The sequence below is a fragment of the Brienomyrus brachyistius genome, chromosome 1 (assembly GCF_023856365.1).
Source record: "Brienomyrus brachyistius isolate T26 chromosome 1, BBRACH_0.4, whole genome shotgun sequence".
In the NCBI taxonomy this organism is placed as follows: domain Eukaryota; kingdom Metazoa; phylum Chordata; class Actinopteri; order Osteoglossiformes; family Mormyridae; genus Brienomyrus; species Brienomyrus brachyistius.
In genome coordinates this window covers 4,114,809-4,139,902 of record NC_064533.1, presented here as the reverse complement: position 1 = coordinate 4,139,902, position 25,094 = coordinate 4,114,809, and the positions used below count along the sequence as shown (strand labels likewise).

The following is a 25,094-nucleotide window of genomic DNA, read 5'->3' as shown; positions in this document are numbered from 1 at the left end:
AATGCATTCATGCTGTATGACTATAAACTGGCTACAACAAGATTGTGTTAAATTTTATGCGTAAGCTCTGCATTCTGGGTAATTGCATCCTCGGCCTCATTCTCCTTTTCTCAGGGAAGGCACTGCCAAAGTCAAAAAGTATTATTTTGATTTCAGATTTTTTCCGATCCTGCACATATGGTGATGTTTCCTTTGATGGTCATCTTTGCCAGTACCAAGAATCATGACTCAGTCCAAATGGCATCCAGCAGTGGAAGATCAGGAGAAGAGAAGGATGTCAGTGTTTTGGTGAGGTTGAACACAGCAGTTCTCTGGAAGAATTACAGAGGTTTGGTTGCCAAGCTGGAAGCCTGTTGGGGGGAGATTTTAAATAGTGAATGATCATATTCTGGATCACCTACTGGGTTGGCAGCTTTAACTGTAAGGCAGATCCACCCAATACTGTATTACACAAATCTGCAGGACTGGGGTACTTTTGGTGTCTTTCTGAGGTTCTCGTGAAAGATGATGCCAAGGTGTTGAAAAACGCTATCAAAGTTACAACGGCTGTGAGCTTGAAGTGGTTTTCTGGGATATGCGGAATCTCAGTGTTAGATTTCTCAGATTAAGTTGGAAGTGATAGTCTGCTCTGCAGAGGGCAACATCAGACATGCAGAGGGTGCGGAAAAAGGAGGAGAAGCTTTGTGGCGTCCAATGCAGAGATTGTATACGATGACAGAAAGCAGGGATGGAGCGTACTGAGAAGAGAGAAGAGGACCACATGTAGCACCGTGGTATAGCTGTTCATTTGGAAGTTCTGGTTCAAAGGCTGTGTTCTTGTGCGCTAGGATAGGTCAAGATGCCTATGGTCCATGGGCATCCTGATTTTGCCGAGTTCAATGTGTCCCTGGGTCAACATGGGAGGAGCTTCCATTTAATTTCTTTAACCAATCACAGTCTTCAGTATATGACATCACCACACTAGTCTGTTTTTTTCTCATTTTCAAACTCAAGACTTCCAGCCAATGTGCTGTATGGCTCAGTGGGCTAAGCCTCTGTGCCTGTGATAGGAAGCTTCCCAGTTCAAGCCTGGTTGTTGTTTTATTATCGCTTTATAAATAAAAATGCACCTTTACATCATGCTGTACAGCCTTTGCAGGTGAACATATTCCTAGGTTCTGTATCTATGTGATGTCATACATGATAACAAATGTTTGATACTTTATTGATCCCTGTGGGGAAATTCTCTTTACGCCACCCCCCCCCACTTGCTCTCTGTAGGTGAGAGCAAGCTGGCAGCGAAGGGCAGCCGCCCAGGGAGCTGGGGGTTAAGGGCCTCGCTCAAGGACCCACAAGGTGCGTGAGGCCAGGCTTGAACCAGCAGCCTTCTACTCATAGGCATGGAGGCTTAGCCCACTGAGCCACAGACTGATGGGTACCTTACAAGTCTGTGCAGCTCACCACATAACAGAAAACACTGCTTAGGATGGAGACTGTGATTGATTAAGGAAATGAAACCCAAGGTTCCTTGTTGACCCAGGGACACGTTGAACTCGGCAAAATCAAAAACGTGCCACCCTCTACAAAAAGTTGTTTGAATGAATTAAAAAAAAAAAAAAAAACGTTAAAAAGGACAAATTGTGCAACTGAGCACACATGGTGAGAACCACTTCATAAAGCTTTTGATTAAAAAAGGGAGTTGAGTGAGAACATATGTCAGTTCTAGTTATGCTTTTGTCTTGGCCTTATAATTACTTATACACTGAAACCAAAATTTGGGAGAATTATAAAATAACATGATCCTAGGCAATAAGAAGTTATTTTCTCTAATCTTTTACCTTATTTACAATTAGCATGGTTTTTGTCTTCAGAAGAAAATGCCTGTTTGAGATAGTATACGCTTCAAGCAGCACATTACTAGCCATTAGCCGACACCCTTCCGAAGGCTGGGTCCCTCCCAGGCCGATATGCGGCTTGTTTTCGGGCCTTTGTCTCTTTGTCATAAATCCCCCTTTTGTTCGAAGTGGAGATCACATGCCACCTCTTGTTGAACAATTGAGGCGGAGAGGTCAGTGTCTCCGAGGGGTGGGAGGTGTCTTGGCAATATGGAGGTGGATCCTCTTAGTGTCATTAAAATGGTAAACATTACCGTTACACATGTGGCTTGTGTTGTGATCACATCGCGCCTGCCATATATTGCTCAGTGTTCCTTGTAAGCACCTTGAAGGGAAGGGCATTAGGGGTCACATGACCTTATCGTCTTAGTGTGTGAGATTAGCTGGGCAGAGTGGGTGTGATTTGATGGAAGCCCCTCCCCCCATACTGCCAGCTGGGGCTTTAGAACATGCAGTTGGTTTCAGGTGGCTGACATTGACTGTGTGCAGCAGTCTACGTACAGTCTAAGTACAGCTACACAGAACTATGTCAGAAACACACCTCTCTACTACACCAGGACAGTTAGCTGCTGTGCATGGAGTTTCAATTTGGGATGTAACTGAATTCATCACAACAGAGGTTCGCAAAAAGTAAATCTTAATCCAGACTTGCCCAGAGTTAAAACCAGCAACGATCCGGGTTTGGTCGGCCCGCGCTTGCATAAAGGCACTGCTCGGAGCATGCATTGGTGCCAGGCGGGGCTTAGCACCGAGTGTCATGAGACGTCCGTAGATGCAGTCAGTGCACAGCTGAGTGATGACATCATCCAGCTGCAGGGGACAGGAGTGTGTTTGGATGCGGCGCATCCTGGAACGCTGAGACCGACAGGGCCTGGTACGATTCCAGCTCCCGTGGATTTGGTCTCAGTGGGAGCAGAAGAATTTGGCTACAGCTAAAATAATGCTACTTAAAGAGAAAATGAAACTGAAAGGTTAGGATATTGGGTCTACTGAGACCAGTACAAGTATGAATACTTTAAATGGGGATTAAAGTTCAACGTGAATAAGTATGTTTGGATTAGTGTGTCTGATTAACCTGCATTAGTTACGAGAACCAGTTCTCTGATACATCGACTGCTGTGCTCTCTGTGTCACGCTGCCAGGACATTGTGTAATGGAGTAATTAAAAACTTCCTCACTGCAGTTTTAACGAGGAAAGGGACCTGTGGGTGTCCTCACTCCTGCCGTGTGACTGGACCGGCAGAAGGCCCAAAGGGAGAAAAAAAAATGCTGTGCTTTGTTGGAGCTGGAAGAACGTGCCCGGACAGAGATGGCTTAGGGTCAACAATACCTCACTGAAGGTATTACAACATCACTGGAAAAAAACAAATTGCTGAGCTTTACCACAGGAAATACATAGAATATAAATACAATTATAGTTATGTCTAGAACATTTCTATCACATAATCACATTCTCAGGCGACATCTGTTAAAGTTTGGTACCACAGTGTTTATGCTTCGATTTGCTGATTTAAACAGAAGGTACTTATTCTATTAAACACGGATGTCTGGGTCATCTGAGCTCACTCTGCCTTTTTTTTGTGTTCCATTTCGTACTCCTTGCAGACTCACACAACGAATAAACAAATCAAGAAAAAAAAGCTTATTTAGCTCGCAATTTAAGGGGGTCGGTTTTCTTTCGACTTTCGTTACCACTCAAGGACTCGTTCAAACGAGGCCGTTTCGTCTTTTAGGCTGCAGTGCCATATATTGGCTGGTGGTGCAAAAAGTGAGGAAACACCACAGCGTACTGGAGCTGTTCCATGGTTTCGCGTCTCTACTCAGCTGAGGATAAGCGCTGTAGGCCTGCGGCACTCCTGCTGACATGCAGTAAATCACACAGCCAATAATCAGCGCTGCCCTCTCCGTATCTATACCAGAGCTGTGTCAGGGATGACTAGAAAGGCAACAGAGGGGCTCACTTACCGCTGGCTGCTCGAACCCCTCTAAAGCATGATAAACAGGGCCTATTTTTAGGCTCCACTGACCTCGGAGAAGCAGGTTGCGGAGACACTTGACCTGTTGGCAGTTTGGATGGGGAGTAGAATCCACAAGCTCCCCCCTCGTGTCTTCGTGTTTCCATACCCCTAGGAATTGCTCTCTCTCCCAGGGCGCGAAGCCCTTTGTCCTGAGAGGCTGCTCCCAGACCATTGCAGCTCTGTGGTCGCCAGCAGGGCAGCAGGGCCGAGTCCTTTTGCGGAATAACCAAGAACAGGCTGCAATTAGGAGGCAGCCACTTCGTCTGGACATCTGCATGTGCTCGTAAGTACAGCCTGCTCTCAAGCGAGACCCGACTGGCTTCTGTGTGTTTCCTCAGCTTTTCGGTGGATCACACCATAGGAAATTATAGGGGGGGCCGAACCACTTTGATTCATATCCCCTCAAACTGCTAAATGTCCGATTTTACTTTTAGAGATATGTCTACGTGTACTTTAATATTTAAGGCCAAGGTTATGGTGGTGCTGTGGGGACTATTTCTGGACATTAAATAGGGTAAATATGATCTGTTTCTGTCCAGTGAGATTCATGCAATATACCAGCCAGGTTTTTAAAGTGTGAAACATCTGCTCTCACAAGAGCCTGAAAGGAAAAAAAAAAACGATAAATATTTACAATGCTTACGTCTGCATTGCTTACTTATAAATGCTGTGTGTGATATGCTACACCAGGAGGTATACTCTAATATGCTACACCAGGAGGTATACTCTAATATGCTACACCAGGAGGTATACTCTAATATGCTACACCAGGAGGTATACTCTGATATGCTACACCAGGAGGTATACTCTGATATGCACACGCAGAGAATACAGGCCGCCAGAAGGCAGGTCATCTTACGCTGTCCCTGGTGCATCTGTATCAGCAGGCCAGAGCCATATTGCCCTGGTTCATCTTCTTCTTTCCCTTCGAAACATTACCAAGTGATTTCTCTGCATTTAAGCGATTATTTTTATTAATTCTCTCCACGGGCGTGCTTCAGAGATCATATGTATCGTTTGAATCCATGTATACACACGCATTGGGGCAAGCTTGTTTCCCGCAGTGCAGCTCGTTCCGGACTTGATAGCTCTGCTGTCCAAGCATCCCCATGCTCAATGGTCCCTGACCGACCAGGGATGGGTGCTCAGATTGTGACCACTGGGTTAATGATCACTGTTCTGCATTCATGGGCAAGGCAATGAGGCTCAGATGTAATGGAGGCTGCCGCTTTAAATTAGAGAGACACTAAGGAGCTCGGACGGCGTCCTACTGAGAGGCCTGCAAATCCTGGACCGTGGATGTGTCACTGTACCACACAAACATGCCCTCGTTTCCCCGGCAGCCATAGAAATGCTTCAGTTCATTGGGAAAGTGACTCTGGGATGCACAAGCTACATTCCTCCAACTATCAGGAGGCTTGTTCCATGTCGTTGGGTCTGATTTCTAGGATTCATGACTGCGATCAGGCTTCCAGGCCTCACTGGACTGTCTTAATTTTGCCCGTAAAAGGGTTAAAGGTGTGCAACTGATAGGGTTGTAATGGCAATGTCAAGGCAACTACGACTCTCCCAGACTCACCTGAAGAGCTCACCTTTGACAGAGATGAAGCGATATAGTCGGGGCAGCAGATGGCAAGTCATACTATGGACATGAGCAGCACTCGGATGCAGAAATAAGATACGTGGGACTTCATGCCAGGCAGGGATCAGAAACGTATGTGGCTTCTCTCCTGGAACTTGCCAAAGGGGTTACCACAGGGATAATTATATACATAGCCTGGTCGTAGCAGCCATGGAAATAGATTCATCTGTTTGGAATGGTTGGATGAATTGCTATGAAACACGCTTGTTTACCACAGTGTTGACCTTAATTTAATCCGTTGTTGTGTTGAGGAGACTCGCATTCATTCTTTGCCCCAAGATCATCAATGATATCTGATGCCCAGGGCTTGCTGCTTTGCATAGGGAGGAAGGCCCAAGCTGGGCTTGGGGGCCAGCTACTCATCATGATCGTATTATGTATTACTCCTGTAGACCTTGGGCTGGCCCTGTACATGTTAAGAGGGTGCAGTTCAGTCCCGGAAGCTGGGTGTCCAGAAAACCCCCCTTGTCGTGGCAGCAAAAGCCACTTTGTAGGCCATGTGGGCAGAGTTAGGGAGCATTATCCTGAGGAGATTAGACTGTCCTGTGTCCCCTTTGAGCTGAGTGTGACCCTGACTCAGAGCTACGCCTAGTAGGACTGCCCTGGCAAGCGACTGGGCTCCATCAGTGGGGATCAGGCCTCAATGTGGCCAGACTCGATAGGTGAAAAAGGGGCTTCTCTTGTGTGCATTGATGTAACTGCAGGCTGCTTGCTTTTTTGTTCTGGAAAGAACACAGGTCTAGGTGCAGACGCCTATAAATAGTGGCATCTTCAGCCTTGGCAGGGTCATTTTACAGGGACCCAGCAGGTACTGTGCTTCTACTCGTGCCATTTTCCCCTGGATATTGTTGTGTTCTCCTTGAGTTACACATTAAAATTTTATTAAACTGATTTAGACTTGGGGGCGGCATGGTGGTGCAGTGGTTAGCACTGTCGCCTCACACCTCTGGGACCCGGGTTCAAGTCTCCGCCTGGGTCACATGTGTGCGGAGTTTGCATGTTCTCCCCATGTCGTCGTGGGGTTTCCTCCGGGTACTCTGGTTTCCCCCCACAGTCCAAAAACATGCTGAGGCTAATTGGAGTTGCTGAATTGCCCGTAGGTGTGCATGTGTGAGTGAATGGTGTGTGAGTGTGCCCTGCGATGGGCTGGCCCCCCATCCTGGGTTGTTCCCTGCCTCGTGCCCATTGATTCCGGGATAGGCTCCGGACCCCCCGCGACCCAATAGGATAAGCGGTTTGGAAAATGGATGGATGGATGGATAATTTAGACTTGACACTAAAATTAATTTCTGCAACGATAAGAACCACATTCTGTAAATGCTCCCTCTGCCTCTTATTGCAGATCATCACAACTGAGATGTGTAAATTATGCAGGATGTTGGATCGGCCTTCCTGAAATGGTTTCTGATTGGCCAAGGTGGTCCAATTGAAATGCTCCCTGCCTGCCTGAAGTGGGCTACTTAAAATGCTTCCTAATTGTTTGAGGAGGTCATCTTACACACCTCGGGCCTTGTATCTGAGAGGCAGTTGTCATGAAGCCCACTTATGAGTTACAAATTATTTAATTCTGGTATATAGTTTACATAGCATAACTATATTAGCCAAGCATATTATAGTTCTGATAGCAAGAGCAGTGTCATTCCTGTAATTGTTTCCAGTACTGTAATCTATCCAATCGTGATGAACAGAGATGAAGATGCATATACGTAATTTAGCTGAGGATGATTTTGATCAGACTAACAAATCATCTTTGTGTTACCATTGTCCTCGAGGAATGTTATCAAGCTGTCATGACTTCAAGGGGTATTCTGAGAACTCTTTTTTTTTTTAGCTGGAAAACTATAACTCCAGTCCTGGACTATAAAGCGGGGTGACCTCATTGATGGCCCGTAGAAAGGATGACATCCTTCTCCTAGTGCAGATGGGTCTAATTAAGGCTTAACATTATCGCTCTGCCATTCGTCCTGGAGGGAGTTTGTCCTTGGTGCACCTTCTCTGCGTTTTGTTCAGACATTGGCGGCAGGATGTAAAAGCTCTGCTTCCCAAATATGGTATCGAATGAACAAATGTAACCTCCTCAGCTGGAAGCCCTACCTCTCGCGTACCGTCTCGCTCTTCCACATCTGCTGTGTTCCACCTCTTGTTATGCTGCTGTCTGTCAACAGTCTGCAAACTGAGAATAAGTCCAAGTCAAAACGTAATGAGCGCAAAAAAAACTGTAGGCCTGTTGGTTTTTCTTTGGTTTCCCACGACGGCAGACAATAACTGGAAGGTATTTAGACTATGATCTGTCAGTAATGCTGATACATTAACCGAATCCATCTTGGCTGTATTTTGTCATGTTGTTATTAGTGCTGGCCCTATCACATGGTTAATAAATACTGTGTTTATATCTTTTGCATCATGCTTGTACAGTCCCAGATCCAGCACACAGAGAAAAATATCTGTTTGTACAACTGTGTCCTTTCTTCCAAATAAAACACTGTCTTTTTTGCGTGCTGTAAATAGTCCCTTCCACGGCCAAGCTTGGTTAGATTGCTCTAGAAGATCTAGATGGCGAAGTTTTCCCTGCCGCTGCTGTTCCTGTACCCAGGCTGCCTGACTCACAGAAGTCCATTCTGCAGAGTATATTTGCTCAGTCTTTAACAGTCATTCAGGTCACCCAGCCTAGACTGTCACCCCTGCCCCCTGCCCGCGAAGATGCCCATTGTGTCCTCGCAGGAGGCCAGAGAGCCCTGCCTTTGTCAATGTTTGCCTTCCCTCTTGTTGAATCATGAGTCCCTCCGGTTTCCATGACAACAAGCACTGGTCCATACTGTATGCTGCCACTGTGAGATGGAAGGGACACTGATTGATGTCCACCACACAATCCAGCCCTACTGCTGCGACTGCGTCCCCTGAGAAACAGTAGCAGCACAGTCCACGATCCCTGTGGCACAGACGCATTAAAATATAATTACGGTGTTACTTGTAACTGATCTTCATCGTACGTGATACTACAGGACTCACAGGATGTAGAAAACTGTGCATTGTGGGTAAAGCATAGATCTATATACACATTATCCATAGTGTTTTGTCAGCTACATAGAATTAACTTGGAATATAGTTTGAAATGCTGGCTTTGTGACCAGCACTGTCACCTTACACCACCAGGGCTGAGGGATCAGTGTTGCTAATTTACCCATATCAATGTGTGTATGTGACATGTGATGGAGTCCTAGTCAGGGTGTACCAAGGCCAAGTACCCTGCGCTGCCTGGGATACTCTCCAGATGCTTCCATCACAAAGACCAGGATAAGAGTTTAGTAGATGGATGTCGTTTGAAATATATTTTAAGACCACAATACCACTTGTCCCTTTGAGTTTTAGGTTGACTCACTTTGATTAACTTCCATCCCATGTAAATGCACCATCTCCATTTCAAGGCCATGCTGATATAGAGGCTCAGTATATTGACACTCAATACCTTTTCAGTGTTTTAATGGGATTTCCCAGGGGTTTCTTAAAATAGCTCCCTGCCAGCAACATTTCATCCAACCAAGTCAACTGCAGTCAGCTGTGATTCTCTGGTGTCTCATTCTACGTTCAATGATCAAACCCCAGCTACTGCATCTAGGTCAGCCTGCTCTGTTGGGAGGTGCTGAAGAGCATACACTCTTGTTACATTTGGAAACTGCAATCTTCCTTCAGTGAGTGTATGAGATTTCTTAAAGTACAGTTGAGCTGTCATTGCCATACTCCAGGGCCGGCTTAATCAGAACTAAAAACAACCATATTAGGTACTGCTTATGGACAGTTTGGTTTTATAGTTCATTTTGCTTACATAAATTACAACAATAAAAGCTGTATTTGCAATATATAATTTGAAATTGAGTATTCAGCATTTCTCTGTATGTGTAGCTAATACAGGTTTCAGTATTTGCTTACAAGACGTTGCTTTGCAATGGTGCGACAGCGATGCACATTCAGTAGTCAACTCTGAATTTTGATCTGTTGCTGGGCTACCAGTATACTTGTGCACAGTCACTGAAGTGATCACAAGCGTAAACATCTCATACAGTGTTTTTTTTCTGTGATTTGTATTTATGTATTAACTTTTAATTACTGCTATTTAGTGAGTTGCAGATAATATGTCTTTACGTATACAGTGTCAGTAGTTATTTTTGTTTTTACGTATCATAATCACATTCCACTTACAATATTTTGCACTTATGATGGGTTCATCAGGAGGTAACTACATCGCAAGTCAAGGAGCACCTATATTAAATAGACATCAGAGCAGGATAAACTTATTGAAGTTGACAGAACTATTACCATTTCTAAGCATGAACAAGTTTTCATTACGTAGCATTAAGATGTAGTTCCAAGAGTCGTATATTGTGCATGTTACCAAATTCAAGCAACAGATAATATTATCACAGCTGTTAGCAATAACATTGTTTGAAAAAGAGAAATGTTTCGAAAGACTTGATCATAACCTTGGAAAATGACCAGAGGCATTTATTCTGACAACGGTCATTATAATGCTGGATCTCCAGCAGGAACTTAAACTAGTGTTAACCCTTTCAATGGCGATTAATCCTATGGAGTTTAATGATACCAAGTGGACCTGAATGAGGCACCAGTACTTTTCCCCACAGTTCATTCCTCATAATCACCTTTGAGTGCCTGTTTTACAGGGTCATAGGGATCTGCAGCTTATCCCAGAAAACACAGGCACAATCCACGTTGTGCCTAACAGACAATGTCCGCATACAGCAGGGTGGAAATCACAGATGCTGTAAGGTGGCAGTGCAACCCCCTGAGACGCAAGACTGCTCACTGTACATCCATCACACTTCGTGTATCTCGTACTGCTCCCAAAGCAGAATACACTAAGTTTTGAGCTTCAGAAGGGGAAATGTAAACCTCGTGTGTTTGCTGGTTAAGATGCCATTACAGCAGGGATGAGATTTCTCAATCTATGTGGAAGCAAGGACAGATGGTATGGTGGGCGTGATATGATGCTATCAGTGACTGCCAGTTTAACCCTACGGGACATAATAAAGGAGTCACAGAAATTGGGTTAAACCAGTCAGTGACTAACAGCACATGGTAACCACACCAGCTGTGGTTTTCAAATCTCTCACTGGTATTTCTGCCTCCATCAAGGGCAGGAAGCTTCCCTAAAGCTTCGTAAATATGCTCCCCTGCTGCAACACTTTTGTTTATATTTTTCTTACATTATTACTTGAACTGAACCAGTACAATTTCAAGAAAAAAACCCTTTTGTATGTTTAAGCTTTTATCGTGCTTTTCTTTCCAACCAAATGACCGTTTAGATTTACAAAATTATTTCTGGGGTATGTAATTTGAAATTACAGGAAAAGCCTCGGTGCCGTATTCCAGAAAAAGTAAGATCGTTGGTGTCAGAGTCAGATTAGCTTCCCTCTTAAAGAATTTGTTTACTCGTATTTGTAATTATTTAATATTGTGCCTTACTGGGTATGCACTTATATGTTTCTACCATTCACAAATCAAGTGACTTTTAGAATGACATTTTTCATTTTCTAGGTACTAACCTCTGGATTGGGAATGTTTCCCCTTACGTTCTTTTACCAGATAATATACTTATGGTGGACGACAGGAATCTCTGCTCGACTGCAACGGCAGAAAAGTCTCAATGCGAGAAAAGCAAATGGTGCTCGGAGGTTCTGTAATATCTTCCTTGGCGAGATACGTGGCTGCACGAAGTCTTCCTAACACTCAATCTTCTCAGATAAGGGTTTATTTTTAGGCGGGACACGTTGGTTCTCTATGGAGGTGAGCTGGACATGTTCCCAGAGATACTTTTGATCCTTTACAGGCAATAATAATAAAGTTTTGTTATTTTGCGATAAGCAGTTAAAAACAGAAAATCGGTAACTATCAAGAAAGTAGCGTAGGACAGAAATACCCCAAAACTGTCACCACTGGACTCCACGCTCAGTTTCAGCCGTATTACCAATAATAATATTTCTACTTCCCCGCCTTCGGTCTGACGTCATTCTTCGTGTATCCAATTAAATTAAACGATGTGAAAACACGCCGCAGCGTTTCAAAAATAGGGGGATAATTTTATAGTTGACAGTGTTTTTAAATGTCCTTACTTGTAATATGTAAACTATTTTAATATTTTACGTAAATTACTATTTAATATATAGTGAACAGTTATTCTGCGTTTAATTCCTGTTGTAAAGATGGTTTAATGTTTATTGTGTATTAACGTTGTCCCCCTCGAAACCTGCCGAGGTGCATTCGTCCGCTGCAAGTTTGCACCTTCAATCTTGACAAACGAAATACTCCTGCACTTGGTGATTTCATCAGATTATATATATAAAAAGAAAGTTTGAGAAGAAAAATCGTCACAACCTGTTTTTCTTGTAATATAGAATCGACATTTTGCTTCGTTTTAAATGTCAAATTTGGAACCTGTTATACGTGTCAAAGTTTGGATCAAACTTCCAAAGTCTGGAAGGGAAAAGACCGTTTATAACCATTGCGCCTTTGCCGTGATCCTGGGTAAGTGCAGTGTTACTTCATCACCGGGATCTCACGTTTGATGAGTCGTGTGTGTTTTTATGTATATTTAATAATATCAAGATTTAAAGCTGAGTGATATCCTTTAGAGGTGGGTACCTGAGGTATGTCTGTGTCGGTGCTTAACCATGTGTTAGTATAATTTACCCTGTATATTTGTGTCGATCTGTGGGGTCAGGCTCCATAAAGTCCCTCCTTTAATAATGGTGGCCCAGATGGTTCTTGGTGCGGACGATTCCCCTACAAACACGCCGCCGCGATCAAACGGCGACCCTGGTAGCCGGCACCACGGCAGGTTTTGTCAACAGTAAATTCAGCAACAACACATAATTATTTAATAAGCTATGGCTGTGACCACGTTAGTTTGTGGCTTTGCGGTTTCATCTAGTTTTACCGCCGAGTAATGTAGAATGATTGGATTCCCCTTATTCAAGAAATGCCTTTAAATTAATGTCTTACATGCAGTTTAGCAATACAATGATTTTTATAATAACGTACACCTCCGGAAGACAAATTTTCTCAGCATTCTGATGCTGAGCTGCTGTATGAACAGCTGTAGTTTTTTATTGTCTTTTATGCATAATGGGTGCCGATAACACTGTGCCATGTGTAAATCCCTGATTGTGACCATATTGGTTTATTATTAGACTGGAGAATATAATGTGCTGTTGGAGTACGTTTTAGGTTTGTTATATATTTGGGCCTGGTAGATGCAGGATTGTCTGTCAGTTTGCCTGTAGGGGCCAGCCTTCTTGGACAAGCCAACGAAAACACGTGATGCGGCATCTCTGTCTTTTGATACCTTATACGTTATGCATTTTTTATCGTACCGAAATGAACATCCTGTCAAGGGTGTACCCCAATCTAGTGCACTATTACTACCTGGGGTAGGTTCCTGCCCCGCCCAGGATAAACAGTTACAAGTAGGATGCATGGTGGTGTTCAGATGTGACGTGAGTGAATTTTTTATTATTATTTTTTTTGTCTGCTAATTTGTTGGAGCCATCGGTCACATGCGTCTTCACCTACATTGATGGACTGGGTCCTCTGGTGATCGACATCAAAACCCAAACAGAGGGCTGGATGAAGCCTCAGCTAACTATAGGTGGACCCTCACGCTCCTCAGCCAAAGGCAGTGGCATGCACGTCCTGCCCATCTGCTGAGTCAGAGCATTGCGAGGGACGTGGAGCTGCCCGGAGATGAAAGGAAATCCAAAAGCGAGTTCTCTAAAGCTCAGCCGTTTCCTAATGGGGACAGTAGAGAGGGGTAAGCGGCTGAGGATCCTTGTGCGTTAACCTTCAGAGGCGTGAATTCTGCCCTTAGCCCTCACACCATAGCTTATATCAGCAGAACATATGTAGCATTATAATATTAAATTTTTTTTGCTTACCATGATTTTTTTGCTTACCACTATTGGCTTATCACAATAGTGCCAGAACCCTACTGAAATTGGTTATTAAATGATTATTAAATATTTTTTTACTTAATACCCCTGGCCCAATTTTCCTTACAGGTGCACAGAACACCTCTCTTTGAGAATTATATTGAGAATGCAATATATTCATTAATTAAGTGAAATAGGATATAACACAATTTAAAATAACATTGACTGCTAGAAAATATGGAGTTTTTTTTTTTTTTTAAAGTCATGTTTCCTGCAATCATGCATAGAATGTAGGTATGTTGTGAAGTGTTTTTAGGTTGCTTTTCTGTGAGAACCTGTTTGCAGGTCTCAGCTCAAAGTACAGAATTACCTTAAAGTACCTTGGGTACTCAGACTTTTGGTACTGGTTCTGAAATTACTGAAAGTGTCATACCAAGAATGCCCTTTGTTACTCATGACCTGCTGTCTGCAAGTTCAGGTCTTGATTAGTCTTCATTTTTTAGCCTTGCGGATTAGGACATTCATTACTGAAGACCCATGAAAATAAGAAGCTTGTAAAGGGATCGGTTTGCTTAAGCTTAATCTTAGAATGGTGTCTAAAACGAAGCCTTATCTTGTTGCACAAGTTATGCTGTGTTTTGCGGTGCCTTCCGCAGAAAAGGATTTTGCCTTTTAAGAGCGTCCACTCGCATTTCCTTGCCAAAGAAGCTAGTGGTTACTTTCGCCTGAAACCTCTGTCACAGACTATTTCATAGTTAGGCAGTTTGTTCTCCTCTATACACTTATGTCCCTACACAAGGTCACTGAGTCATTACTGGTTACCCTTTCTCCGAATGGGAATTGATTTTCTGACACTGCGCAGATTAAGTGTTTGTGGTAAACTGGAACGTGGGGTCTTTGTGTAACTCTTTCAAGATGCTTCTGAAAAGTCTTCCAACTTTGAGAGCCATACTCATGTGTTCATCGATTTTTTAAGGTCGAACGAACTTAGCTTTGTTCATGTCAGTTGCCGTAACAACCCTCGTTTTGAACATTCCCAAGCTGTTCTTGTGTTGGTGTGACCGGGTTTCACAAGAGCGTTCTCCATGTTTGTCCTCTCTCTGCAGGCTGCACTCTGCTCTGCGCGTTCATTTCCTGTTTAAAGGGACACGTTCTCTAGGAGGATGCTGTGCATTTGGGTGTCCTGACCTGCTGGTGTTAGTGTCCTTTCCTTCTTGGAAAAGGATGGAACTTTTCCTCATTGAACTGCACTATTCACCCCGTCCCCGGCATGTCTTGAGGATAACTAGATCTCTGCAGGCTACCCTGATTGCTGTTCATGTCACACACTTGAGCCCGGAAGTGTGCCGGAATTTCCACCATCCTTTCAGCATAAGCGCCCCAGATGCCTGCTTCCTCAGCAGTGGTGACTGGGCATGGCTGCCAAGTGCCAGGCAGTGGGTGCAGTCAGAGGCGGGCTCTATGAAAAGAGGAGGCATAGTTCTTCAATCCCTGTTTCAGCGACACAGTTTCTCTTGTGTTTCTTTCTTTCTTTTTTTTTAAAGAACTGATACTTTGTTTTTTGGCCCCCAAGTCAGCCCGCTCTGCTATGGACTTCAGCGCCATCCCCCACCTCTCATAACCACATCTATTATTGTTGGAGGCTCAGAAGCCAGTCTGTCAGAGCTGTGTTTATTTCCAATTCACTTCACTTGGAATGATGATGAAGTTGATAATTAATGCAGTCAAAGCACTTGCCTGCAGTAAATTTGCCAAGAATTATGGATAATTTGCCTGCTTCCCATGGGGCATTCTTAAGTGTTTTCTGGACTGAGGACCTCTTGTTTGTTGGAAGTTGAACCAAAAGCTGTATGACTGTTCGTCCTCCACGACTGGAGCCGGATGTGGTCTTGGCTGGACCGGTCCAGTTGGAGTATGAGATCTGGCTGGAACTGTCACATCGCCCTTTTAGGCATTAGTGCGAAGAGCCACGTGCACATGGTAGCCAAGCTCAGCTTCTTTCCTATCGCCTTATTCCTGATAGCCAAGGGGAAAGGTGCTGAAATTCATGTCTAATTAAGTAGGGCTATTTTGTGGGCCACTCACAGGCAGGATGCTCGTTTCAGCAGGGTATGTTGGATCACACTGCCTGTTCCAGGAAGATGAAGGGTTGGAAGGTTCCCTCCTAAATGTGGGGTACACTGTGAAGGAGGCCAGTTTGCTTAGGCAGTTTATGGTTATTTCAGGGTGGAGTAGTGTAGCTAGTCTGGTCACCATAGTGGTATGTAGCTTAAATTTGTATGGAATGCTTAAAGGGCTTTTTTTGGATTGGTGTTTGTTTTCTGAGGGTAATGTAGAGGGCCCTGGTTTGCCAGTGTCTTGTATTTAAAGGCTTCTGTTGCCGGTATCCCCCCCCCCCCCCCTCCCACTTCACCAGATTAATGGTACTTGCATTGTGTGCAGCTCACAGGAATTGCCGCCTGTGTTGCGTACCATGTGTGGACTATCCTAGCCTATAGTCAAGCTCTGTGTTCAAGGTTGTTTCATCGGCAGTGGAAACCCTTATCGCGCAAAATGACAGGTGGATAATTTGTCTATCATGATTTGCTTAAAAACCGTCAACGAGGAAATTCCTACTGCGTCTTTCAAGCTCCTGTGTTAGCTGTTGGTTCTAATATTCAGCGCTGGTGCCTTGGAATTTTGGATAATAGTTGCACTTCTGAGAATTAGCTCCATGCATTAGAAGACTGAGACCTTGGTATGGACCATCACGTTGCATCATCTGTTTAATGGAGGGAGACCAGCTGTATCTATATGCCTCATTGGCATCACTCAGATGCTTTCCTCACCTGATCTGCAGATGTGATCTGCTTGTAAAAAATCATAAATGAACGTTGTACCGTTACCATAACATATGATTCTTATCATAATCTTTGAAGGGGTTACTAAGGAGCTTGATGGATGGGTTTATTGTAGCTCCTGGACTCTGAGAATTGACTCGGGCAGCTGCTGGACATGCAGCTGTTCTGCATAATCCACAGCCTACTGATAAGTCTGCCTTGTCGTTTGGCAGCTGTGTAGAAAGCAAGACTTGTAAACAAATTTGACTGCCTAACATTGCTCTGGCTGCCTATTGGTTTGAGGGAGGAAAGCATCACGTGAGTTGAGGAATGTGTCATCTGACTGTTAAGAATCTCCTGAGAAGATGCGATTTTTATTCTACATTCTGCTCCAGTACTTTAACAGCATAATGCTGATGCTTCGCTCCAAAACACGGGGTTTGGCCTTAGTGACTGTAATGGTGATTTGTGAGGTTTATCCACCTTTCACAGTTTTACTCCAGCCCAAGCTCATGGCCACTGCCAGTGACTTTATATGGCTTAGAGTAGTAAGGTTTCTTGTGAAGTTGGTACTTTTGTGTATCTGTCTGTCAGTTGTATTTTCTGTATTGTGTAAGTCCGTGCACTGTAACTCCTCCTGATACATGATAGGACAGAGCTCTTGTACAGTACCCCTTTTACAGTTTTTGCTGAAGCTGTGGTAGGGTGGATCCTCTGGAGTGTTTGCTGAGGTGCCCTGTGTTTCGGGGAGTGGTAGGAGGAAGTCCAGGTGATGGAGGGGCAACTTCAGAGGTGTGTGATGACGTCCTGTGGTGGAAGCTTTTGGTGCTTTTCCACTGGCATACAGGAACCGAGCCGTACGCTGAAGAAGTACTAGTCATAGCATGGTTCCAACGCTCTTCGGTTTTCCACTGCAAAAGGGTCGGCTCAGTTGCTGGTTTTGGGGAGCGACGGTGACATAAAACCAAAGAGACACTTATTCACTGCTCACACATTTACCATGTGCTGATTTCCACTAGCAACTCTGAGAACCGTCTTGTGTTAGCATCAAACGCTATCGGAATTAGGCCTAGCGTTTGCTCTTGTACATTTTGCCTTATGAATCCATTCCATTCACCTGTTGTATAATACTTTTTAAGTAGGATGCTGGAAATTTTCAGGTTCTGAGTTAATGTAATGCACCAGTACATCGTGATGTACGATGCAACTAATAATAAATTTATATTATATAATTATAAATTCATATATAGAATATGTTGTGTTTTTCCTCTAGATAATCCATGTGTAGAACGCTGGAATTTCTGAGCATTTCAGCCAGTCAGATGGTGGTCATGCAACCAGCTTAGTTTGCTCACACTTGGTCATGATAGTAAGCAGGGCCATGTCATTGCGGGTAATGTTCTCCTACTTGATGATGGAAAAACGGCCAGTTCACAGTACGACTCGGGTATGGGTCGGTTCTTGCTGACAGTGGAAAAGCACCATTAGAGGAGGGAGGAACTTCATCATGCCCAAGTAAGGCCAGTTCTTACCCTAACAAAATGATGGGCAGTGGTGAGACTTGAGCCGCCTTTCCTCAGTTAGATGTGCTCATTGTTGCCTTATTTATTTATGAGCTGTTGCTTCTAACGGCACCTGCCACCTCAGCTCCACCGCAGGGGTAAGCTGATAGCCGGCTGCTCTCTAGGCTTAATTGCCTTTCCAGAAGCGCAGGCCTTGTGCGTACGGGTCTGCACGTCTTCCTCTCGTGTTTTGTTTTTCATACCGCTCCTTCTTCGAGTGTGGGCAGCCCAAGGTAGAAATTACCCCATGACTCATTTTAGGTCACAGACCTTATTGAACTCTTCAGCCCCCTCCAGTTTGAAAAATGAGGACCAGCGCATCAATTTCCAATAGGCGTGCCATGTGGTTATATCAGTAGCAAAATATATTAGGCGGGGCAGTAATTAAGTAGTGTTACAGAGTTTCGTTGTACATGTACAATGACAATAAAGATATTCTCTTCTACCCTCCTCCTCCCATTGGATACTTGCCCAATGAGAGTCGGGCTTGGAGTGCAGGAAAAGGGGAAATGACACCAGCCTTATTTCCACCACAGGCCCCTGATTCCAAGCCATTTTTCCAGAAATCTCCATGAAGGTTCTCACCATGTATCTCAGAGTGCGGTGGCCACATCTGGCAGTTAACATGCAAGGTAGAGCAAGAGCGTTTTAATGGTTGGTTTCTTTATTTAAATAAACTTTGTTATAACTGTACTGTACAGTCATGTTTGCAGTTATTTTCATAGTACATGCTCTTTGAAATGCTGATTTGTTTGGTTCGTGTTAGCTAAGAGGTTTGGATGAAGCTTAATGAAGGATATATGAGCTATGAGTTCGTATCAGTGAGCCATGTAGGGATTATTAGAGGTTTGTTATAGGGTTATTACAGGGCAGGTTATTAGGCAGATGCATGTTCAATCAGCTGCATGGTGATAGTCTTCTTAATTGCAGCTAACTAACTGCAGTCACTCTTGAGTAGGAAGCACATGGCCACGTCAGGCACAGTAAATGGAGAGCAAACACGTGAAAGTTCCATCCCCTGGATTTTGGGTTGATTAGTCATGCCTGCCTTTCCTGGTCTTATTTGCCCCAGAGCCATGCAGTGTCATCAGGAAGGGTAACTAATTGTTGCTCAGGACAGAAAAAAAATCTTGTCTAGAGAAAATTGGGATGAGTCATTTATTTTATACTTAATGCATGATATCATTATTTTATAAATACTTGGAATCCTTGTGGTTTCAGTAAAATCCGGAGTGGTACAGGCTTGCTGAAAAGCCTTGGAGTTTCAGCCTATCGCACCATTCTCATGGCAGATGGGGTATGCCCAGCTTAAGTGGTTCTACATCAGGCTTGTGGATGGCGTAGGATCAAAATCGCACCAGATGGTGCGGCAGACCAATGTGCGCGTGTGAGCCGCACGCCAGCCTTCCCAGCTGGGGCGTCCTCCCAGGCCTGCGGTCTGAAAGGTTGGTCTCTGTTTGGTTTTGCGTTCCCTCCCCTTCATTGGAATAAGCGGGTAGAAAGTGTGACTCAAAGCTTGCTGCCTTTGCTCTGGAGTAGGGAAGTAGGACCTCTATTTATATCACAAAGTGCGTGCTACCGTACTTTCAACAATAGTGTTTGGGGTCTGTTATATATTTTCCATGAAAGCCCTTTAGTTTCTCACACGGAAATGCCTTAAATTGTTTTTCTAAAGTTGTTTCTTTTCTATCTTTATTTTCATCTAACACTTATAAAGTTGCATGTGTGTTCATTCTGTTTGCTGTACAGCCCTGACTCCTCCTTGCATTTAAATTAGGAAATTAAGAATCTCTCATGTCATGGTTTCCTTACTGGATTTCTGAGTCTAGATGTGCCAGTCTGGCCCTTTGGATAAAGGTGGAGACGGTCCTGTGGTTTGTTAGCCCACCCTTTTTGCCTGGATCCACTCGTCCTTGCTTTAAGCTTCCTTTCAGTGGGAGATGTAAAATGAATGACCTTTGATCTTTGACTGGGCTGCTGCATCTGACTGACCTTATCGCAAGCCAATTGGCATGGGTGGGCCTGCTCAGGGTGTGCAGGAAATGAGGTGCCAGTTTTCAAATGGATCGTGATGCCGTCCCATCTCTGGGGTGGAGAAGTGTCTCCTTGGAGCTTACATGTACCTGGATGCCAGGGCAGAGATGGCGGTGGCTTTGTGTAGGGGGGGGGGGGGGGGGTATGCACAACCACGTGTTTTATTTAATTTTCTCCCCACTCCTCCTGTGTTCTTTTGCTTTTATTATCCGTTTGTTTGTTTGTTTGTTAGTAGGGCTGCATGATATTGGGGAAAAAAATCACATTGCGATATTTATTCTTTCTGCGATGTATAATGCGATATTAGGATAGGCGTGGGTGATATGACGATATGAGATCGTGAAGACGATCTGCGTGTTGATCTGCCAAAGCAGAGAGATCGTAGAATCATCTTTATAGATTACATTCTATCTGTCTATCGCGGCTCTATGCTCTTCCTGATTTTTCTCCTCAGCCAATGTGCACTATTTGCTAGTACGCTTAATGCCGCCTTATAGAAACGGCGCTCAACCAACCAACCAACTTGAATCATGTCAATGACGTACAGTTCTCACTCCACCACTCGCATTGATTCTGAGTGTAGCGGGAAGCGATGGCTGAAAGTGAGAATGTAATGGATAAAGTTGGTCCCTAAAAAAACTGTACATCGGTGATATGGAAGTGGTTTGGCTTTTACCCAAACGATAAGGAACAAACATTTATTTGCAAAGTCTGCAGAGAAGAGGTTCGCGGGTCGGACGGCAACACGACAAACCTTTTCAGTCACTGAAAGAGACAACATCCGAAACAGTACGCCGAGAGTATAGAGGCTAGGAGAGCAGTCACCCCACTGGCAGCAGAGGCAACAGTTACCAAACCAAAACAAACCACTCTGACACAAACTTTTGAGAAAGGCGCTATATATGAAAGGACAAGCAAGCGATGGAAAGAGATTACAGAAGCAGTTACGTTTTACCACGGAAAAGATATGATTCCCCACTGCCATTCCATGTCTGTACTCCGAATGCTGTGAAAAAACGTAACGCAAAGTTCAGAAGTATTGTCAATGTCGAATAATTCAGTAATGGTTTAAGAATTGCATTTGCTCGTAATAAGATTTGCCATCTTTATTGTTTACCAATTGTAAGCTTTTGTTCTTGTTGATATTTTGTTCTTTAGGTATTTATTTAGCTTTATATAATCTTGTTGGCAAAATTGCACAAACTGATTAAAATCTGTTCAGAAAAGTTCTTTGGCCAAAATCCTGTTTTGTTCTTTAGGACTACAGTACTGTGCAAAAGTCTTAGGCAGTCCAAAGAAATGTCTAAAGCTTTTCATCTGGGTAGCAAGTGTACACAATTTAATATTAGAACATTAAGAGTAACACAATAAAAACTAGTAATTTATTCTGTGTTCTAAAAAGTTACTGATGTCTAGTTGGATGGCTAGATGATCACCGCTTCAGTTCGCAAACTTCTCCTCAGGGGCACCTCAGCCGTTCCATGATTTTGTTAAATTTCACCAACAACTCAATTAAATAATTAATTAAATAATTAAATATCCATCCATCCATTTTCCAAACCGCTTATCCTACTGGGTCGTGGGGGGTCCGCAGCCTATCCCAGAAGCAATGGGCATGAGGCAGGGAACAACCCAGGATGGGGGGCCAGCCCATCACAGGGCACACTCGCACACCATTCACTCTCACATGCATTTCTATGGGCAATTTAGCAAGTCCAATTAGCCTCGGCATGTTTTTGGACTGTGGGGGGAAACCGGAGTACCTGGAGGAAACCCCACGATGACATGGGGAGAACATGCAAACTCCGCACACATGTGACCCAGGCGGAGACTTGAACCCGGGTCCCAGAGGTGTGAGGCAACAGTGCTAATCACTGCACCACCATGCCGCCCCATAATTAAATATATTGGTTTAAAAAGTCAGTGACAGATTGACCAGCTGTATGAGGTGTGCTAGTGGCCAAGTCAAAAAAAATACATGGCTGCACTGGACGGTCGCTGCAAATACTAGGATGATTTTAGCAGAGGTTCTGAAATTGCTAAGCTGACACACTTTGACAGGTATAATATCATAGTTTTACACCAACATGAGGATAATCTAAACATCATTTTCTTTGCCTGCCTAAGACTTTTGCTGTATATTTTTACAAAGGAAAATAGTTTGGTTGTACTGTTCAGTAACTTGCAAAATAGTAAATATATATCATTCAAATCAGTAAATCGAAATCGTGATTTAACTGTAAAAAAAAATTATGATATATTTGCCGTATTGCCCACCCTTATATTAGGATTTTAAAAAATCTAATTAGTTCAAGTCATCTAATTAGTGGACGTCGTCATTAATAAGTGGACAGTCATGCTTACGTAGGGCTTCGTAATTCAGCTGGACCACAAATCAGAATTAGAATTTAGTGATTAATTGTCATTGTTGACACACCACAGCACACAGTGTACAACAACGTGTTCTCTGCATTTAACCTTTATGTGACAATGTGACATAGCAGGGGGCAGCTAATTCAGCGCCCGGGGGGCAGTGCTTGGGGGCGGCACCATGCTCAGGGCACCTCAGTGGTGCCTTGCTGGTCGGGGATTCAAACCCGCAATCTTTCAATTACAAGTGTGCGTCCCTAACTATCAAGCCACCACCCTCATCATAGCTACATAATATTTTCCCACTGAAAGTTCCGTTTCAACTTCCTCCTTGCATTTCTTGTACAGCTCTGGGATGGCAATTTGTGAAAATCAGGTCCTTGACAGTATTATATACCGCTTTTCAAGTGACCTGGGGCCTCATGCATAAATGGTGCGTACGTACGAAAATGTTGCGTACGTCCGTTTCCACGCTCACGTCGAGATGTATAAAAACGAAACTTGGCATACCGCTACGCACATTCTCACGGCAGCTCCACACATGGCGTACGCACGTTTCTGCTCGGTTTTGTACACGGACGGCTCCCAGTGGTAAGTCATTGCTACTTTGGTTTCCCTTTTTTAACTCACAATCATGACGCTGACTTTATCCAATACACCGACATTAATTGTATGTTGTTTACAAATGTACAGAACCTGATTTTTATTCAATTTGTAACAATAAAACGGTGCAGAAAATGACTGAACTATTACAACTGCGGTGGCAGCTCTTGCGTTATTGGAAGACGTAGCTTATGGAAGAATTGGAAGAGAGCGCGTATTCAGGGATCATAGTCACGTGATTTAATCAACACCAAGTCGCGCCATGCCTGCTGTATGGGACGGCATAATTCGCTTGTCACCCAGATATATAAAATTTTCTTACACTGTGGTCGAACAGGCAAACATTAAAGTGTAATTTGCAGCGATGTCCGGTTTTCCCAATGTCATCGGAACCATCGACTGCACTCACATTGCTATAAAAGAACCTTCAGAGAACAAACTTGCTTATGTAAATAGAAAGCACTTTCACCCTATTAATGTACAAATTATGTGCGATTCGAACATGCGTCTCATTAATGTAATAGCAAGAATGTAAAGCAAGTAACCAAACACCGCATTTATTTTTTTTTACTAATTCTTTGAATGTGTTGTTAATGTCACACATCGTATCATTTCGATGTTTTAGTTCATTGGCAACATCTCTTATAGCGTGTGCTATTGCATTTTGTGACTGCAGCACAGCTTCAGTCAGCACACGGCCGGACGGTCGCCCCCCGGTTTCCGAGGCACAGGAATGTGTGCAGCCAGCGCCCAAAGATGTGCTCGGCACAGCAGCACCATCGACGCCTGTGTCGTCCTCTGCACTGGGGGCACCTCTTGTACTATTGTCTGTAAGATTAAACAAACAATAAACAAAAGTAACACTGCATCTGCACCCTACTTGTTATTCATAAACATGCAAGTAATTCAAAAAAGTATGCTACGAGAAAAACTTACCCGCGCTGACATCGGCGTCCCCCTCACCCGATAAAGTGAGAGACCGGGGATTCCGCTCCCTCCGCCTGCGCTGACATCGGCGTCCCCCTCACCCGATAAAGTGAGAGACCGGGGATTCCGCTCCCTCCGCCTGTGCTGTTAAGACTCTTACGGTGAGCGGACACTCGTTTTGTCACGTCGACTTTAATGTCGGACGACTTCTTTTTAATTTCGGCCACCGTGCGAATAGATAAAAACACTTTTAACTGACTCCACCACGTTCTGCCGCTCCGTCAACTTTAGTGCTGATGCCACTAATTAAACCACCAAATAATATAATTTTTCTTTTCTCGATTTCTGTTCACATTACCTCCACTTTCAACTCACTAAAATACTTATTTTACCCATGTGGTTTATCCATTGTTGTTTAAGAAAAACAGAACAAAGCGGGTATTTATACAGATTTACATATGCAAATATGCATAATCATGGGCGGGTTGGGGGGGGTGGCTGTGGGCTCGTTCACGTACGTAAAATTTCGTGCTCATTGGCATTTATAAAGGGAATGTGCGTTGATCTGTGCTTACGCAAAGTTTTATGCATCTGGATTTTTTCTTGCTTACGCACATTCCTAGTTTTGTCCGTACGCCATGTTTTAATGTGAATTCTACGTACGTCATTAGGCCCCAGATCATGTTATTAAAACCCTCTTTGCTGACTGTGTTAATCAGTTCCATGTCTTTTGCAAGATGGAAAGTTAACCAATATGATATTTCTTCTGTCGTTGGGAACTTTTCTGATATGGCATAACACTGGCAAAGGCATCTGAAATAGTTTTTAGCTATAAAAATTTTAGCTTAGTACCCTTAAAATGCTGCTTTGTTTGAAAACTGGTTAACAGACAGGAAGCAGCGAGTAGTTAGAGGCACAATGTCACAGTGGGCCTGCGTTCATAGTGGGGTGCTGCATGGTCCAATTTTAGGACCATTATTGTTCCTAATTTACATTAATGATATTGACACCAGTACATACAGTAAACTGGTTAATTTTGCAGATGACACCAAGGTGTAGTGTAGCAGATACTGATCTAGCAGAACAGAGACTACAAAGGGATATTGATTTAATTAGCAACTGGGCTGATACCATAAGGTAATCCATGCAGCTGATTATGAGAAAGATCTCAGTGTATATGTTGATGCTTCCGTGTCCCACTCTCACCAGTGTTTGGAAACAGTAAAAAAGGCCAGTAGGATGTTGGGTTACATCTCAAGGTGTGTGGAGTTTATATATGATTATATAATTCCTTGGTAAGAC

The 25,094-nt window shown here is 43.7% G+C and overlaps 1 protein-coding gene across 40 annotated transcripts in view; it reads left to right on the top strand.

Annotated features, from left to right (window-relative positions):
* Window positions 1–25,094, top strand: part of LOC125741707 (protein-methionine sulfoxide oxidase mical3a-like) — a 76,806-nt gene that overhangs the window by 6,059 nt on the left and 45,653 nt on the right. For 2 of the 40 annotated variants that reach the window (XM_049012989.1, XM_049012971.1), the window contains exon 1: window positions 3,894–4,175. The exons of 35 other annotated variants lie outside the window; for them this stretch is intronic. The gene's annotated coding sequence lies outside the window, so the exon portion shown is untranslated. Of the gene's footprint in view, window positions 1–3,893; window positions 4,176–9,205; window positions 9,224–11,825; window positions 12,075–12,115; window positions 13,360–25,094 lie in introns of those variants that run through there. 3 more of the 40 variants (XM_049013018.1, XM_049012963.1, XM_049012999.1) reach the window with 3 other exon arrangements.